General features: G+C 38.3%; 1 protein-coding gene across 2 annotated transcripts in view; it reads left to right on the forward strand.

Annotated features, from left to right (window-relative positions):
- Positions 1-18,130, forward strand: part of blo (bloated) — an 87,737-nt gene that overhangs the window by 20,541 nt on the left and 49,066 nt on the right. The window contains exon 1 of one of the 2 annotated variants that reach the window (XM_076129630.1): positions 9,377-9,413. The exons of the other annotated variant lie outside the window; for it this stretch is intronic. The gene's annotated coding sequence lies outside the window, so the exon portion shown is untranslated. Of the gene's footprint in view, positions 1-9,376; positions 9,414-18,130 lie in introns of those variants that run through there. 2 annotated transcript variants of the gene reach the window in all.

Consider the following 18,130-nt stretch of genomic DNA (forward strand, 5'->3'; position numbering starts at 1 on the left):
AATTTCAAACCTATGTTTAGATAAGATATCGTACCTAACTCTTAAGAATTTTCTAGAAACACTACCGTTCTTTAGACAGACTGCAATAAAATTGACGTGGACGTTTATTGCTAAAATAATTAGGTACTTACTATTCGTACTTTGGTTACAGAACACGTTTTAAGTACGACAGTTGAGAATCTTTCGTCAATTTGATAGTCAGTATGCAATACATTGCTGATCAGTGGGCTTATCACGTATCTCAGTTGACAGCTAGTATACGTCAAATCTATGGTCACTATTCAGTACATTGCTGCTTTGACGTAACATACTAATCACTATAATCTAAGGGAGAAAACAATGGACAGCATAGTGGCTTTCAAATGGCTGTCAACTGAGATACGTGATACCCCCCTGGTTTGGGGTATCCTAGAAAATCCTTTTATTTTCTTAAAGCGATGCACTTACATAGCAATTGTAGCATGGTTTTTGCTTCTTCATAGCAGTAAGTATATAAAATCTGCACGTTTGGCGCAGTGGTTTAAGCGGTCACCTCGCCGCAACAACCGTAGCGCCGCGTGTGGTGGGTTCGAATCCCACCCGGGACAAATCTTTGTGTGATGAGCACGAGTATTTGTTCCGAGCCTGGATGTTAATGTATCTATATAAGTATATATTTAGAAGTATATAAGTATGTTTATCAGTTATTTGGTTACCATAGTACAAGCTCTGCTTAGTTTGGAATCAAATGACCGTGTGTGAGTTGTCCAACAATATTTATTTGTTTATTTATTTTATTTGTATCACTTTTCGCTGCTATTTTAACTTGCTTGTATTCGTAATAATTATATAGCGTACAGTAAGATTCTTTGTCCAAAACTAATAATTACTTAATTACTATTTCAAACAATCACTTTTTCAATACAACTATTTAAAAGAAGACGACATTTCTGTCTTCCTACACTCGACTATCGCAATCCAAACCAGACACTCTTATTACCTGTCACCAAAGATTCAAAATCGCTTACATCTTTAGAATAAACAAGTTACAGTCATAAATAATATTCATTAAATTGATTTGGTTCTTACTTCTTTACATTAAAGTCTATTTTCATTTGTTTTCTTATGCACTTAAGTTAGCATGATCGTAAATAAATAATACACGTTCAATAAATTTGGTCTTTATCTCCTTCTAATAAGGTCTATTTTCGCTTGCTTTTGTCTGTACTTAAGTTGGTTGTAAATAATGATTGCATTGGAGCGTGGGCGAGCAAGGTGACATTGTGACGTCATCGCAACCTGCGCTCGCGTTTACTTTATAGATCGTGTTATTGCCTTTATTGATGTTTTAGAGACTATTGTGATGAATTTTAATGATTTTTCGACGTGTGAATAGAAATTGTTTGATTTGGGCTTCTGAATCGGGGCTTACCAGGACGTGATAGCCATTTATTTAGAAGTATATAAGTATGTTTATCAGTTATTTGGTTACCATAGTACAAACTCTGCTTAGTTTGGAATCAAACGACCGTGTGTGAGTTGTCCAATGATATTTATATTTATTTATTTATAATTATGTTATTAACGGACTTCTTACTTTAAGAATCTGTCTCTATGGCGTGGTCGGTAATGTACATATGCGAACGCCTCTCAGTGGTCTCGGGTCTGAGACCTTTCGAGATTTTATTACTACAGAGAGTGTCGCTTATGTTCTATGCCAGATTTAAAGTTGCTCTTATTGCTATGGTAGACTACCTATTGCACCCAAAGGTTACTTACAGACCATTTCACTGCCTAATTATCGTAAGAAAAGGCAACTATAAAGCTAAGCCTCAATCTTACGTAACAAAGATCTTTACAGACACACTACAAACATATCGTTTGACCAAAGAAGGTAAAGCACTGACTTAGAAATCCCTGAATTAGCCGTATGTATCAAGTATAGTTACACAGTAAATGCGGCAGGTGGCGCCAGTGTACGCACTACGCAATGCTCGCGTGGGTTCAACAATGAAACATCCTGTTGTAACAAAACAAATATGTAGAAGGATTATACTCGTAGGCTTAATCGTCTTTCCGAGGCGCTCATAGCCAGTTGCGCTCACCGGTCGGTAAACGATCTGTGGGTTAAGCAACTATTGGCGCGGTCATTCCATAGATGGGTGACCGCATAGTGGTATTTGAACTGGGCGTCTCCGTGCTTCGGAGGGCACGTTAAAAGTCGGTCCCGGTTGTTGTCTACTAAGATAACAGTCGTTAAGCCAGGTCAAAAGCCTCTCGGGCGGCTTGAACAACTTTGACACTAGGTTGACCACTAACCATACGACAAATAATAATAAAAATCGTCTTTCCTGCTTCAAAAGATATATTCCAAGTTGTCCCCTTTACGCTGTCACCCCGGGGTGACAACTGGGAATTTTCTTCCTACATTTAATCCCAGTTGTCACCCCGGGGGACAGTGTTAGAGGGGACAACTGGGAATATCCAAAATATTAATGGGAACCTATGTTTTTAATAAAAACGCGGATTTTATTTATTCCATAAAAAAATTACACTGTTTCCCAAAGGGGCAGACGGAGAGTAAAGAGCACCACTTGGTACGTTCCATAAAAACAAACCTTGCTTTATTCACATCCATACATCTTAATCAAAAATTTAAAAAAGCGATTATAATTATATTTTAGAAAATGACAAGCTGGTAAGCTTTAAGCCTATCTAAAGAAGGTCCTAAAGTATTTTCTTCTAATATAATTATATATGAATAACGACAATCCCATATTCATCAGATCAGTAATTTCTGAGTTAGTCGCGAATCTGCAAACATACACACACATAGGCTACACAGATTCTTACTATTCTCAATAAAGCAGAAATAACCTTTAGTGATAGGAACTAGGCTTCTATTGAGAGCTATCACTATATTTTTTGTAAACCTCATTTTTTTAGCCACCTGAAAGGCTTCGGGCGGTTTGTACAACTTTGACACTAGGTTGACCACTAACAATACGATAAGAAGATAAAATATTTTAAGGGCATTGAAATAAATACTGAAAACATAAAAATGATCAGTACATTATTTATGTTCAGTACGTAGGCGTTACATCGTGACATTGTATGAGTGATAAAACCCAAGCATGTGTAAACTGCAGCCCACAACATCATTAAATGAAAGACCTTCATTTAACACTTAAAACGAACACTTATTACTTAAAAACAATAAATTATATTTTTTTTACCTTGAGGAGAACGGCGCATTCAATTGACCAATTCAAATAGCTACTCTTGCCTGATCATCATCAGCTTAGCTTCCAGTCTCACCGGTTGCAGCTGAATATCGACTCGTGGCGCTTTACTACGTGAAAACCTTTATTTTCACTGAATAAAATAGAAATAAAGCTTCAAAATATTAAAATTGGACTATCGACCTATTCAATGACCACATTGTTATTTATTTGTAAACCTTTTTCTCAACTTAATTTTCCTCCTTTATATTTTAAACACCTACTTCATTTAATCTCTGCATCACCCCAAGGTAGACTGGCAGAAAATACTTTTGGCATTAAGTCCGCCTTTATACAACTTTGTATAAGAAGTTTAAATAAATAAATATTAATTATAGAATAACCAATTCTTGTAGTAAAATTCGTTTTTGATATGAATTCGTTTTACCATATTCCTCAGTGCAAAGCACGGCATCGAACGTTTTTTTTTAACATATTATACTATGTACATAATATGTTGCCTACATCGTAGCGTCATATATTCCGTCGACGTACGCGCTGAAGTATTGGCAGGTATGTTGCTACACTAACATGGAATAAACCAGGATAAATTACTTAGTTTAAAAACAACAGCACTCGATGTGTTAGTACTTAACTGATTAGCAGTCGCAATGCTCTTGCCTCCGGATAAATTCTAAGTTCTTCCTCATTGTGTTGTGTGAAGCGATGGTAATACATATTCATAGTACATACATATGTAATTAAGTTATCTAGCCTGTTGATCGTGTGGGACAGAGATAGGTATACAGTGGCGAATAGGAGATATTGAATTTCAAAATGATTTAACCCGTCTTTGAGTATCGTAAACGCTTTCGTAAAACTTCAATCTCTGGCTTTCCTTTAGCCTTCGAAACCAACTTGTGACTATGATTGCCGCGCAAGTGTTTTTCGGTTCGAATTACAGGTCAAGCCAAAAAGACTTATCTGCGTTTTCTGTTCAGAATTTCTCAGAGATTGTCCAAAGTTAGTTAGTTGGGATTGTAGACCTTCTTCTTGATACCACCCTAGTGTTTGGCAATATACCCGCTGTGCACCAGACTAACTGTGAGCGACTAACCCCCGGTTTCTGAGGCACATTTAGCGGTAGTTTATCTATTCAATAGCGTTTAAACTCATATAAAAAAAACTCTATTGAATAGATATACTACTGCTAAATGTACCTCAGAAACCGGGGGTAGGTGAGTGTGTTTTACATCGCCCTCTAATCCTTCACCCGTCTACCACCAATCAAACCAAAACAAATCTTGCCGGTTCATTCAGTACATATATTAACAATGATTGTCAGTTCATTGATCAGTGCAATCACAGTAATGCATAATGACAAGTGTCACGAACAATGTGTCGTTAACTCACTGTATCACGATTGCAGCTGAGCTGAATAGCAATTATATCTGATGCTACGTCTATATAATTATATGGTGTTGTGTGGTAAATTCCTTAGGTGTTTTAATTGTAGGGCTTATATTCACACTAGTTTTTCGCCCGTAGCTTTGCTCGGGTGGTATTTACACCTTTCGTGGGATTTCCAAAAATCCTCTCTTTGTGCTTCTCTATACTTCCTTTCCTTCTCTAATCTTCATACTAACCAACTTTCTACGCTAAGTAGTTTCTTCTGTGTGTTGTCTATCGGTCAGTCAGTCAAATAGACTTTTATCTTGAGTTGCGCGTGTGAAGTTTTGATTGAGAATATTGCTTGCATATAAAACGTCAGATTTTTTAACCATGTCAAATAGCACTGGGCTTTACCACTTTTCGTTCGAATCATGATGCGTAAAGTTAGACTTTGCTTTCTTCTTTGTCCTGTTGTTATGCCACCTTTAGAGGGGTCGGCACAGTATGCTTCATTTTTTAAAAAAACTTGTAGTCAAGGGATGTGTATATGGCTAATGTAATGAATAAATTGCTTGTATGCATAAAGTATTGAAAAACATGACGTAACAAGAAGGACACTAACAAACCTTGTACAAAAATGGTAACGTTTGCTCAACACCCACTGTTATAAATCATTTCCTCACTGACTAATATGTGTAGGAGAAATGACTCATTTGACTCATTCATCAGTTTTTCTTCTCATTGCCACTGTTGCCTTGTGACGTTGTTTCTGCAAGGCATAACTTTGTAATGTTGCGTAATCTGACCAGCATCTCAGTTGAGAACTAGTGTACGTCAAATTGATGGTCACTTTTTGTAAATTTTGCTGCTTCGACGTGTTAATTACTCACTATACTCCAAGGGAGAAAACAATGTACTGCATAGCGGCTTTCAAATAGTTGTCAAATGAAAACATGATAGTCCTTAAGATGTTTGAATGTGTGATTGATTCGTAGCGTTTAGTGCATCGCACAGGTTTAATCTATTGATTTATATTGACTAATCAAGGCTTGGTTTTGAAACTCGACTTCTTTCCGTTTTTGGAGCGCTTTGCACAAGTGCTACTTCTTTCTGAAATTGTGCGTGTGAAGTTATGATTGAGTATATTGCTTGCGTATAAAATGTAATGCATATAAATGTGTTTATGTACTTTTCGCACGTATTTCTGTGACCGAAGTCACAAAATTATGTTAAAAGAATACTGTATACAGTTCTCTAATGGCACTTTTCAAGAGATAACTTTTAAACTCTCGCGTTGCATGTTTAATGTATAATAGAATACGGGAATTAACGCGAACACGCATTTTACCTTAAAATGCCTAACGTTTCGGCGCAGGTTGCACTCGCCGTGGTCCCAGGCAGACTGGAGCAGCGATGACAGGACTTCGTGTATATGAGGAAGGAGCTGGAACATGTTCAGGAGGTACTACGAATGAACGGATACCACGTAAGTCGACGAAGGAACAGGATCACGAAACGGAGTAAACATCCGGAGGTCAACAGACAGCCCGCCTACTTGCCCTACGTCAGAGGAGTGACTGATAAGATCGGGAATGTATTGAAACAATACAGCATCAGCACAGTGTTCACGCCGGGGGCAAAAGTCAGCAGCATGGTGGGCACACCGAAGGATGTACTACCGTTTCAAACACCAGGTGTCTACAAGATCAACTGCAGCTGCGGTAGTTCCTACATAGGCCAGACTAAGCGGTCGATAGCTGAAAGGGTCAAGGAACATATCGCCGCTGTTAAGAACCGTCAAATAAGCAAGTCAGCCATTGCGGAACATCTACTCGAAGCAGGAACTAATCACTGGATTGAGTTCCATCGCCCTCAAGTCCTCTCCACTGAACGACATTTCTACTCGAGGATTGTTCGTGAAGCGATCGAAATCAAGAAACACTCAAATTTCAATCGGGAAGACGGCTTCAAATTATCCGCGACGTGGAATCCAGTGATTACTGTTACAAAACCTCGCTATGTTTCGCAATCGGTGAGCTCACAGAATAGGGACACGGTTAGTGTAGTGTGTGGTGGCGGTTGGAAAAATCAAAATATGAGGGTGGATGGACATTCGTCCGCCTCATATACACGAAGTCCTGTCATCGCTGCTCCAGTCTGCCTGGGACCACGGCGAGTGCAACCTGCGCCGAAACGTTAGGCATTTTAAGGTAAAATGCGTGTTCGCGTTAATTCCCGTATTCTATTATACATTAAACATGCAACGCGAGAGTTTAAAAGTTATGATTGCAAACCGCTACGGGTCGGACATTGCAAAACAAATACGTGACCTAGAATATTTACGTCGGAAACGTGCGCGAGTGGAAACATCGTTGATATTTTTAACTAAGTGTCGCGATTGGAACTTATTACCTACGTGTGTACGTATCAAACCGCGTAGTGACATTGCGCATTCCCGTAATATTCTAAATAACGCGAGTGAACGGCTTCTGAGACAATTAATACGGAACAAACACAGTGAGCTTAACCGTATTCATAGCGAGTTATACGTGTTACATGTGAAGTGTAGTGTTAGTTTATCACGCGAAGATTACGACTTGTGTGATCGGGTAACGTATCTTCAGGCTTCTCGGACCTTCGAGTTGTGTAGTGAAACCCATGAGCGTAAGTTCTCGAAGGAGTACAACCGAAGGTATGTCGAGAAAAATACGTCACCGGCCGTTCCCGATCCACTGACTAAAACCGTCGTAAACCTTTCAAATGTGAGTTTAGACCAACCTACGATTAACATCTTGGCCAAAGGCATGAACTTCGCACTAACGCCTAAGCGAATTCCGTTCGAAAGTGTAATCAGTAGCGTCGAGGAAACGATTGCTCGTAATAAAATACCGCCCGGCGACGCCGATACCCTGCGACAGGACGTTGCGGTTATATTACGAAAATCGAAGGTTCCAGCGAGTAATACCACTGCAGAAGAGCGTCAAGCACTGAAACTTATTCGGGATAACCGGGATATATTAGTGCTTAAGGCCGACAAGGGAAACGCCACTGTAGTGATGAATACAACTGATTACCAACAGAAAGTTCGGGATTTGTTATGTGATAACAAGGTATATAAACCGGTATCATATAACCCTACGGCTAGAGTAACACGACGAATACGGACGCTGATACAGGACAACAAGGACCTTTTTACGGAAGACGAGTACGAGAGACTGTATAAACCGAAGTCGCACCAACCACCGAAATTATATGGCCTGCCCAAAATACACAAGTCCAACGTACCACTGCGGCCTATCGTAAGTCAAATCGCCTCTCCTACTTACGACCTTGCAAAGTACGTTGCGTCAGTATTGCAGCCACTCGTGGGAAATACACCGTCTTTTGTGAAAGATTCGCGGCATTTCGTCCAGATTATTAAGGACCTTAGATTGGAACGGGGCGATGTCATGGTGAGTTTTGACGTCGAGTCGCTCTTCACCAATGTTCCAATTAAGGAGTGTTTGGACGTGGTAAAGACCAAGCTAGAGGACAACGAGATGCCGTTTAACTATATCGATCTACTTAAAAACTGTTTGGACGGCAACTACTTCCTTTTCCAAGGCCAACATTACCTTCAGATTGATGGCGTCGCAATGGGCAGCCCCGTTGCCCCTGCACTGGCTAATCTCTGGATGGAGCACTTTGAGGAGAAAGCATTGGCACTCGGACCAAAAACCATACGGCTTTGGAAAAGATATGTGGACGACATCTTCTGCATTATCCAAGGAGGTCAACAGGAAGTAGATCAATATCTAGAACACCTAAACTCCATTCACCCTAACATGAGGTTCACCTATGAAATGGAGACGGACAGGTCGTTGTCATTCCTAGATGTGAGGGTTGCCGCGAAACCCGATGGATCCTTATCACACTGTGTTTACCGGAAACCGACACACACAGATAGATACCTGCACGCTACATCACATCACCATCCCCGTCACTTGCAGTCCGTTATGACGTCACTGAAGAACAGAGCTCATGACCTCTGTGACCCTGAACATGTTGGGAAGGAGCTGGAACATGTTCAGGAGGTACTACGAATGAACGGATACCACGTAAGTCGACGAAGGAACAGGATCACGAAACGGAGTAAACATCCGGAGGTCAACAGACAGCCCGCCTACTTGCCCTACGTCAGAGGAGTGACTGATAAGATCGGGAATGTATTGAAACAATACAGCATCAGCACAGTGTTCACGCCGGGGGCAAAAGTCAGCAGCATGGTGGGCACACCGAAGGATGTACTACCGTTTCAAACACCAGGTGTCTACAAGATCAACTGCAGCTGCGGTAGTTCCTACATAGGCCAGACTAAGCGGTCGATAGCTGAAAGGGTCAAGGAACATATCGCCGCTGTTAAGAACCGTCAAATAAGCAAGTCAGCCATTGCGGAACATCTACTCGAAGCAGGAACTAATCACTGGATTGAGTTCCATCGCCCTCAAGTCCTCTCCACTGAACGACATTTCTACTCGAGGATTGTTCGTGAAGCGATCGAAATCAAGAAACACTCAAATTTCAATCGGGAAGACGGCTTCAAATTATCCGCGACGTGGAATCCAGTGATTACTGTTACAAAACCTCGCTATGTTTCGCAATCGGTGAGCTCACAGAATAGGGACACGGTTAGTGTAGTGTGTGGTGGCGGTTGGAAAAATCAAAATATGAGGGTGGATGGACATTCGTCCGCCTCATATACACGAAGTCCTGTCATCGCTGCTCCAGTCTGCCTGGGACCACGGCGAGTGCAACCTGCGCCGAAACGTTAGGCATTTTAAGGTAAAATGCGTGTTCGCGTTAATTCCCGTATTCTATTATACATTAAACTTTTCAAGAGAAATAGCACTTTGTGACCTTGTTGCATCACCAAGCAAGATGCTCAACTAAAGAGGGCAGAGATAATTGCACAAAGCATCTTCAATAATATTTAAATAATTACACAATTACATGTCACAAGCTTATTAATTCATTGACATCGTTAATTTACTTGAAACGCTCGATTGCGTTCCTTTTGACCATCACACACATTTACGCCGGGTCACACGCAATAAGGAAATTGAAAACCAAAATAAACAAGCTTATGCAGTCGCTGTAACCTTGACACTAGACTTGACAGACATGTCACGTTTAAAAGTATTAATTTTGATACCACTTTACAAGGTCAGTGCATTCGGATAGTATGCTTAATTTGGAATTTTAATCTTATTAGTATAAAAATAGGGTTGATAGTTGTTTGTTTTTTCTGTGAGAGAATGACACATATGACAATATTGACGGCAGGTATAACCTTGTAGAGGCGGGTTGAGCCTGCGGTCAGCTGTCGTCCGCGCCGAGTACTAGCAAGAAGGTCGAATTATATAATAATTATAAAGCTTATGCTACGTCCTAGAAATAGATCTATTTTGAAATGTCTCAACTACTTGTTAAGAAAGAGACTTGAATGAAATTATGCAACTGTTTGCCTAAGAATTAATAAACTTGAACATAAACACATACTTAAATCACATATTTTTTGGCGTAGGCAGAGACCAGAGATTACAGCTTTTTTACGATCCCTACAAAGTGTTTTCTGCTTTATTAATTGTAATAAACTTTTACTAAGTATATAAAGCGAACTCAAACAAACATTCAATTTACGTACTCAAAACTTAACTTTAAATAAATCATATTTATGAAGATTTAAGAAACACTCACTGTGCCGTACACCTTTGCTCGCGAGTAAATTACAAAAAATATAATTGTTTTTTTTTGGCTTTTCAACTATATATTACTTAAAACTTGGATCAGTAGCCGTCCAAGTCAAACATAATAATATAGTCATAATGACACACGACGATGTCATATATTGCATCATATTACCCTCTGCGTCATATAAACTCAAGAATTCTCAAGTCGCCCCAACGGTTATTGACGAACTATGTTATTACATACAAACATGAAATTCCGCCTTCTTCTCGTTGGGGTAGACGGAGACCAGAAAATGCGACTTGGTACAATCCTTACAAACTTCCCTTGCATCATTCACATCCATACATCTTTTCATACAGGACCGCTGGTTACGAGTACTACGCACCTGACCTATTATGAATTATCTATACTAATATTATAAAGCTGAAGAGTTTGTTTGTTTGTTTGTTTGTTTGTTTGTTTGAACGCGCTAATCTCAGAAACTACTGGTCCGATTTGAAAAATTCTTTCAGTGTTAGATAGACCATTTATCGGGGAAGGTTATAGGCTATATATCATCACGGTACAAATAATAGGAGCAGAGAAGCAACAAAAAATGTTACAAAAACGGGGAAAATTTTTACCCATTCTCTTATGTGACGCAAGCGAAGTTGCGCGGGTCAGCTAGTGTTTTTATAAAGATGATATAGTAATAATAACATGTTTATGCCAATAATGATATGGTCTGGGGACAATAGGCATTGATATGGTTCTTATAAACAACTCACCATAGTTTAAAAAGAGAGCTATTGTTCTAAGGAATTCGAACATACCATATTTTTTCAAAAATCAACAAATTTTAATGTCGTAATATTTCATAAGTATCGAGTTCCTCCTTGTTTTGGAAAGCACGTTAAATTGTGGGTCCCGGCTGTCATTTTCAAAGATCTTTGACAGTCGTAAACAGTAGTCGGAAGCTTGAAGGCCTGACAACCAGTCTTACCGAAGGGTATCGTGTTATAACCCAAAAACTGGGTTGTGGAGTTCCAATAGGCAGTCGCTTTATGTAAAACACTGGTATTCAGCTGCATCCGGTGAGACTGGAAGCCGACTCCAACATAGTTGGGAGAAAAGCTAGGCTGATGATGACGGATGATGGTTGAGAAATTTTAAAATAGTAATATTTTATATTCACATAAGCTTTGGACACTCAAGAGTAATATTAAACAAAGTGACATTACATAATTTTAAGTGCTACTTATACGACCTACTAAGTAAATTTTTGCTCAACCGTGGCCACGCCCACAGTTAGTAAATAAAACCAATAAATTATGAAATATTACGTTATAAGTTATTTACATGTACAGATAACTGGGTAAGTGCTAAATCTGTTTCTTACTTTCGACACACAGTTTTAGTTAGTCAGTACCGCGATTCTCTCGGTACTGTCGAGTATCGAAAGATTGACATTTAAAATCATTTATTTTGACACTTATGATAGTCGTTACAATAACTGAATGTAACCTCTAGCCCTGGAAGGTGATAAAGCCTTATGACAGTAGTTAGCCAAAAACTCAGGGCAACTCTTTTCAATCGTTAAATTCAATAAATCATGTGAGCATCTGCCTTGATCGCCTCCGTGGCGCAGTGGTTTAGGTCACCACGCCGCTATCATTGCGTCGAGACGTCGTGAATTCTATTCCCACAAGGGACAGTTAATTGTGCGATCCACAAATAATTGTTTCGGGTCTGGTTGTACTTTGTGTCTGTTGTTTGTATGTTTGTAAAAGTCCCCGCGATACAAGAGCGATTCATAGTGCGGGAGTTGTCTTTAAAAAAAACAGCGATGTATGTAGACTAAAAGTCAATTTATTTTAGTCTTAACATTGTATTGTTGACTGTACTGCACATCCCACGGCACTAATCGTGTAATAAATTATCGCCTACAACCGTTAACTTCACTGTTAATTATTTATATGAATTTTACTTAGAATTACTGTGAGGTCCTTACAGTTAACCAGCTTTGTAAAACTTAATGATTAGTTAGTAATCATCACCACGTACAAAATAAAGCCCCCTCGCCACTTTTGCCTGTCTGTCTTTCTGCGAAAACCTCAAAATCTTCTAAACGGACTTTTATGCGGATTTTTCTAGCTGGTAGAATGATTCTAGAGAAATGATTGAGTGTTTAATTTATTAATGTTGACTTCGTGTAACCCTAAAGAAACTGGGGTGGGCCGCTAGTAAATAAAAAGATCTAATACTAAGCAAGATTCTCCCCGTGCGAGGACGAAGCCAAGCCTTGAGTCCATAACCCTGGTTAAATGTGGGCTATGGACTTTACATCCCTTCAAGAGCTGTTGTAAAGAACTCAGGCATGCAAGGTTGCATCACGACGTTTTTCTTCATCGCTGGACCACGTCATATATTTTCTAAAACACACATACCTACAAGCAAAAGTCATTGGTGTGCTCTGGCTATATTTTGAGCCCTCGGTCATGCGAGACGAAAGCTTAATTACTTACCGTATTACTGTCCCACTGCTGGGCAAGGGTCTCCTCTCAAACGAGGGAGTTGTTAGGCCTTGAGTCCTTATATAAAGTTTTACATACCATTATTAAATTTACAACACAGCCTCAAGCTCGTTGAAAATTCAGAGGCGTATAATCCAAACGACGGACCGCGGTGTTTCTGAGAAACCGTTGACAATACGGACACACAGTTTTTGTTGAACATCACGTACTTGTTTGGTCAACATTGTCAAGGACGGTGGCTAAAAAACTGTTCTAGTTGTACGAATATTTGTCTAAATAACTTGTAAGCACTATATTACATCTAAATTCCTATTTACAGAATAGATATTTAGATTTATTTGGATATAGAATATAGACTTTAAAAAAAGGAGGAGGTTCTCAATTTGTAATTTTTTTTTTCAAAGTTTGTTGCCTTATTATTTCTATGGGGTAGAGTTTGATCAAGATTTGGCGATTAGTTTTTGGGAAATCGCAACTTTGTCTACATTGACGTTATGGTCTTTGCTGAACGAATTGTCTTAAACTCGTTTTTTTATAAGAATTATCAATTATTCTGTACGGATTTAGCATACACAGTTTTTCTTTATCTGCAACAAGGCACAAGAATCCTCAAATAGCACACATAGTTGTATAGTATAATATTTAGAAAAGACTTGAATCCTTACAATATAATCTAACAATCCTTCCTTTGCTTCAATCACATCCATACATCTTGTCATACAGGACCGTCGGTTACGAGTACTACGCACCTGACGTATTTGCAAGCTATTACCGATATCTACGTATTTAACTCATACTTACTACTGTTAGTTGGGTACTAAATGAGCAATATTTATGTCGCAATGTGGTATTTGTCGCTACTGGTGGACAAACCTTGAGTAATGCCACATTCACTCACTGATACCGTTTGTTTTGTTTGCGCTGTTATTGTTATTGTCTGGACAAATATTTGTACTACCAATATTATTTACATACATTTAAATCACACTAGTTATACCCCAAGGTGTAAGCAGAGGTGTAAGTCAGGACTACCAGTGTTCGCTATTTATAATGTTAGTCCAATGTAATGGGTGGCGAGCCTACCAAAGACACTATACCAAATTTCGGGCTACTATTGAGAATTTTCTAATATGAATTGGAAAAACTATAGCTATCTGTCCGATCCAAGAATTAAACCTGGCATCCAATAGACGCATTCAGTAGATTTGCGAAACTAGCCAACTGCTGAGGAGATTATTTAAAGAGTCCACAATATACAGAAAGACTCTTTAATCCGTCACGCCCGTAGTTCGAAGGAACGAATGTTTCCGACCTCAACTTCCCAACTTTGAGCAATCACTGTGAATTTTGGCGACAGGTAAACTCAGTGATACTTTTTTGGCTGGTCCGGGTATTAGAATTCATAGTAGAAGTCGCTTTCCGCATCTGTCCCTATGTTTCTATGTATATAAAACTACGCAATGGATTTTGATGCGGTTTTTTTTAATACATAGATAGGGTGATTCAAGAGGAAGGTTTATATGTAAAAGATATAAAGGGTTTTTTCGTAAAATATCTGTTTAAACCGGGCGAACCGCGGGCCGTATTGTCAATATTATGATTCGTAACTCGTCGCTTCAATATTCTACTCTTGGCTATCGTTACAGGCTATCTTTTGTTATGCTAATTACAATTGTTACGTGATGACCTTGCCTCGGTAGAATAATGATCGCTGTTAACGATCGTGTTTGCTTTTCTACTAGACAGTGACGAGCTCCTCACGTGTTCTTAGAGCCTGGTACTTTCCAGAATTTGTATTAATATTGTAAATGAAAAAATCTGTCTATCTGTTACGCTATTGGCAGTTTTCCCAACCGATTTTTGATTATATTTTGCATTGATATCCGTTGAATATAGAAAATTAATAAATTTACCTTATTAATGTGTTTTTTTCTTTTGTTGCAGGTAAATATCACATTAATCAAGACTCAAAAATCTGATTTCTTCGTGTGTTAAGGTGTCTCCAAATTTTTACGCAAAGGTTTGCCTGTTATGCTTTTATAGCTTAACTGCTGAACCGAATTTGATTAAATTAAGCATAAAGATAATTGAATAACCGGGGTCAAATCTAGGTAGCAGAACGGAAATAATCTTTGATCATTTGCAGAGCCGCGTGGAATGGTTAGTAATGTATAAGAATCAAATTACCATAATATTTCTCTAGAGAACCAAAAAAATCATTATACGTCAAAAAACTGCGTGTATAGGACACTAAAAGTCAAAGTAATTAAACCAGAAAAGTTTATAAACCAGTATTTTTTTCCCGGATACGTATTTGTACAGTTTTTCATTATGTTAGAGACATTTAGAACGTTCGCAAGGTCGAGCGCGTTCACTTTTCGATGTTCGATCTAGTAATGGTTTTTATGCAGACTAACCTTATCAATATGCATTGAAATCGGCAATGAGTCTATATAATAAATATGACAGGTTGAATTTGATTGAAGCGGCTTTTATACAAGTTTTTATATGAAATATTAAAGTAGCGTTTCGTCCTGACTTTGCTTGAGTTAGATTAAGGTAATTTGGACTCACGCCCAGCGCCCATTTTCTGAGTCAGCAAGAAAATTTATCGTTCGGGATTTCTTCGTACAATCTGTCCAAAACTATGCCTTAGCAAGCCTTAAAACCGTTAACATTATTAAGGGCGCTGCAGCATGCCGAGGCATAGTTTCCAGCATATCTTTTTCCTTACCGATGCCGATAATGGTCAGTCATATGTAATACTATAGCATACAATTCGCCTAGTTTGGTCACCAAAAATTGTTCATTACTGTCCTACAGCTGGACTTTCTGTTGAAGCAAGGGAGGGCCATAGGTTCACCACCCTGGCCAAATTGTAAACAATACCACAACTGTCTTAAGGAACTATCAAACATATTTTTTTTCTGCACCGGTGTAACACGAGATAATTATTTCTTATACAGAAATGACTGAAAAAAGTCATTGGTGCATTGCCTCGAGTTTGAATTCTTAACCACTTGCATATGAGCTGAGTACTTATACCATTTGTCTATCACTAAATTTAAAATATTTGGTAATGTAAAATAGAAGCCAAACAAAAAATATTTATTTATATTTAACTTTTATATTTAAATACAAAACGTAATATATATGTAAAAGATATAATTATACATGCTTTGCAAGCTATTAACATAATGGATTTAGCATACAAGTAGGAAGTGCAGGTGCGACAAGGACGCCTAGATTTTATCGTACACCTCTTACACATTTATACTCTCCTGGTACTTCAGACTTAATATAAGCACTAATTGAATGAAATGACCTAGATTTTTTAGGTCATTTCTTTTGTAAATATAGTCTAGGTCTGGCTATTTAGTACTGAGGTTCAAAGTTTGATTCCGGGTTGGATGAAAGAGATTGTTTCTGGTACTTTTGGTAATTTAATTGCGACTTTTTTTATTTTCCATACAATTTATTTTATGTTTTTTTTTTTATAGAAAAGACATGCAACTGGTTTGCGTAGTAGATTCTTAGAAAAATCTTGCCACTGCTCACGATACAATCTATCGCTTTGCCAAATTTCATCGACATCAATTCAGTAATGCAGCTATAAAAATCTACACTCAGACAAATACAGTTAATTTCGCATTTAAACTAATTTGAATAAAAAATAATGCGTGCGGTGTCTTCTTTAAGGTCATAGACCATACCGGGTCAAGTGTGTGCTATATCAAGGAAGTATTAATACTTAGCTCATATTATTTACAATGATTGCATTACATTAACACCTGATTGAGCAATTAGGTTATATATTATTAGTACTATATAATTATTGATAAGTAAGGTTATAGAAAATAAATAAGTTCGTGTTTTAATTTACCTTGGAGCATCTGGTATCAATGAAGACGATTTGCGAAATTAATATAGCTTATTAAATATTATGACTGCGCCTGTGGTCCGAGTATTCGACTGCTGATCGTGTGGTCTCAGGTTCAACTATGGGTAGGTGAAATAACTATTAAGCTTTTCAAATTTATTTTTATTTTTTATTACCTTAGGGATGAAATTAAGCAAAACCCTTTCTTAGCGGATGCCTACGTCATAACATCTACCTGCATGCCAAATTACAGCCCGATCCGTCTAGCGGTTTGAGCTGTGCGTTGATAGATCACTGTCAGTCAGTCAGTCACCTTAGAGTTATCTACATCGATAAATAGATACTTCTCAATATATGCCCAGAGTTATATATAGGCTCACACTATATATGGCAATTAAGATAACAGTTGTTAAACCATGTCAAAGGCCTGGTGCTTGAACAACTTTAACTTTACGTCGACTGCTAATTATAGCATAAACGATAGAAAATATATAAAACTTTAGTTTTTCCTAAGGACATCCATCTAGAAATAAACCGTAGTGTAGTAGTTGATGTTCATTGTGTACTAAACTAAAGTCACAAGCCCTTTTCGCAAGGAACTCCAAAAGTAATATATCATCCAGGTTTCTATCAGACTTGCTGATCTAAATACTTGTTCAAGCTGAAGAATGTTGTAGGGAGAATATTATTTTTTACTTTTGAATAAAGGCGAGGATTTACAAAATAGGGATGTTTCCAAGGTAACAGAACAGAAATTATTATAATAAGTCCGCCAGTCAGATGATTTAAAAAAATTAGACACAGCTATTTTTTTCATTAAAAACCAATGTAGTGACTTACTAAAAAGCTTACTAATACTTAATAATAGTAACAGCTTAGCTTAAAATGGAGTGGAGGCTAATGACGTCAATTTGTTGTACATTTTGTACTCTAACGTGACGTCATGCGACTTTTCAATCAAAATCTCTACTCCATCCTCTCCCCGCGACATACACACTCGTATATTTGGTATATATCGAGAAAAAAGTCAAAACCTGCGTGGGCATGTAACAGTTTATAAAAAGAGTGATAGTGACCCTACCGCGAGACCTTGAGCACTTTTATTACTTTTTACCAAGTAAATTATATGCACGCGCGATTATTTTCGTTTGCTTTATAAAAATCCGTATTTCGGGAGGCACGTTTAATTGTAGGCCCCGGCTGCCATATTCAAAGATCCTTGACAGTGGTTACCAGAAGTCAGAAGGTTGATAGTCTGACAACCAGTGTTACCGGGGGTATCGTGTTATAACTGGGTTGTGGAGGTCTGTTAGGCAGTCGCTCCATGTAGAATACTGGTATTACGCTGCATCCGATAAGACTGGAAGCCGACTCCAACATACTTTGGAAGAAAGGTTAGGCTAATTGACTTTAAT

Source organism: Anticarsia gemmatalis, chromosome 22, assembly GCF_050436995.1.
Source record: "Anticarsia gemmatalis isolate Benzon Research Colony breed Stoneville strain chromosome 22, ilAntGemm2 primary, whole genome shotgun sequence".
In the NCBI taxonomy this organism is placed as follows: Eukaryota; Metazoa; Arthropoda; class Insecta; order Lepidoptera; family Erebidae; genus Anticarsia; species Anticarsia gemmatalis.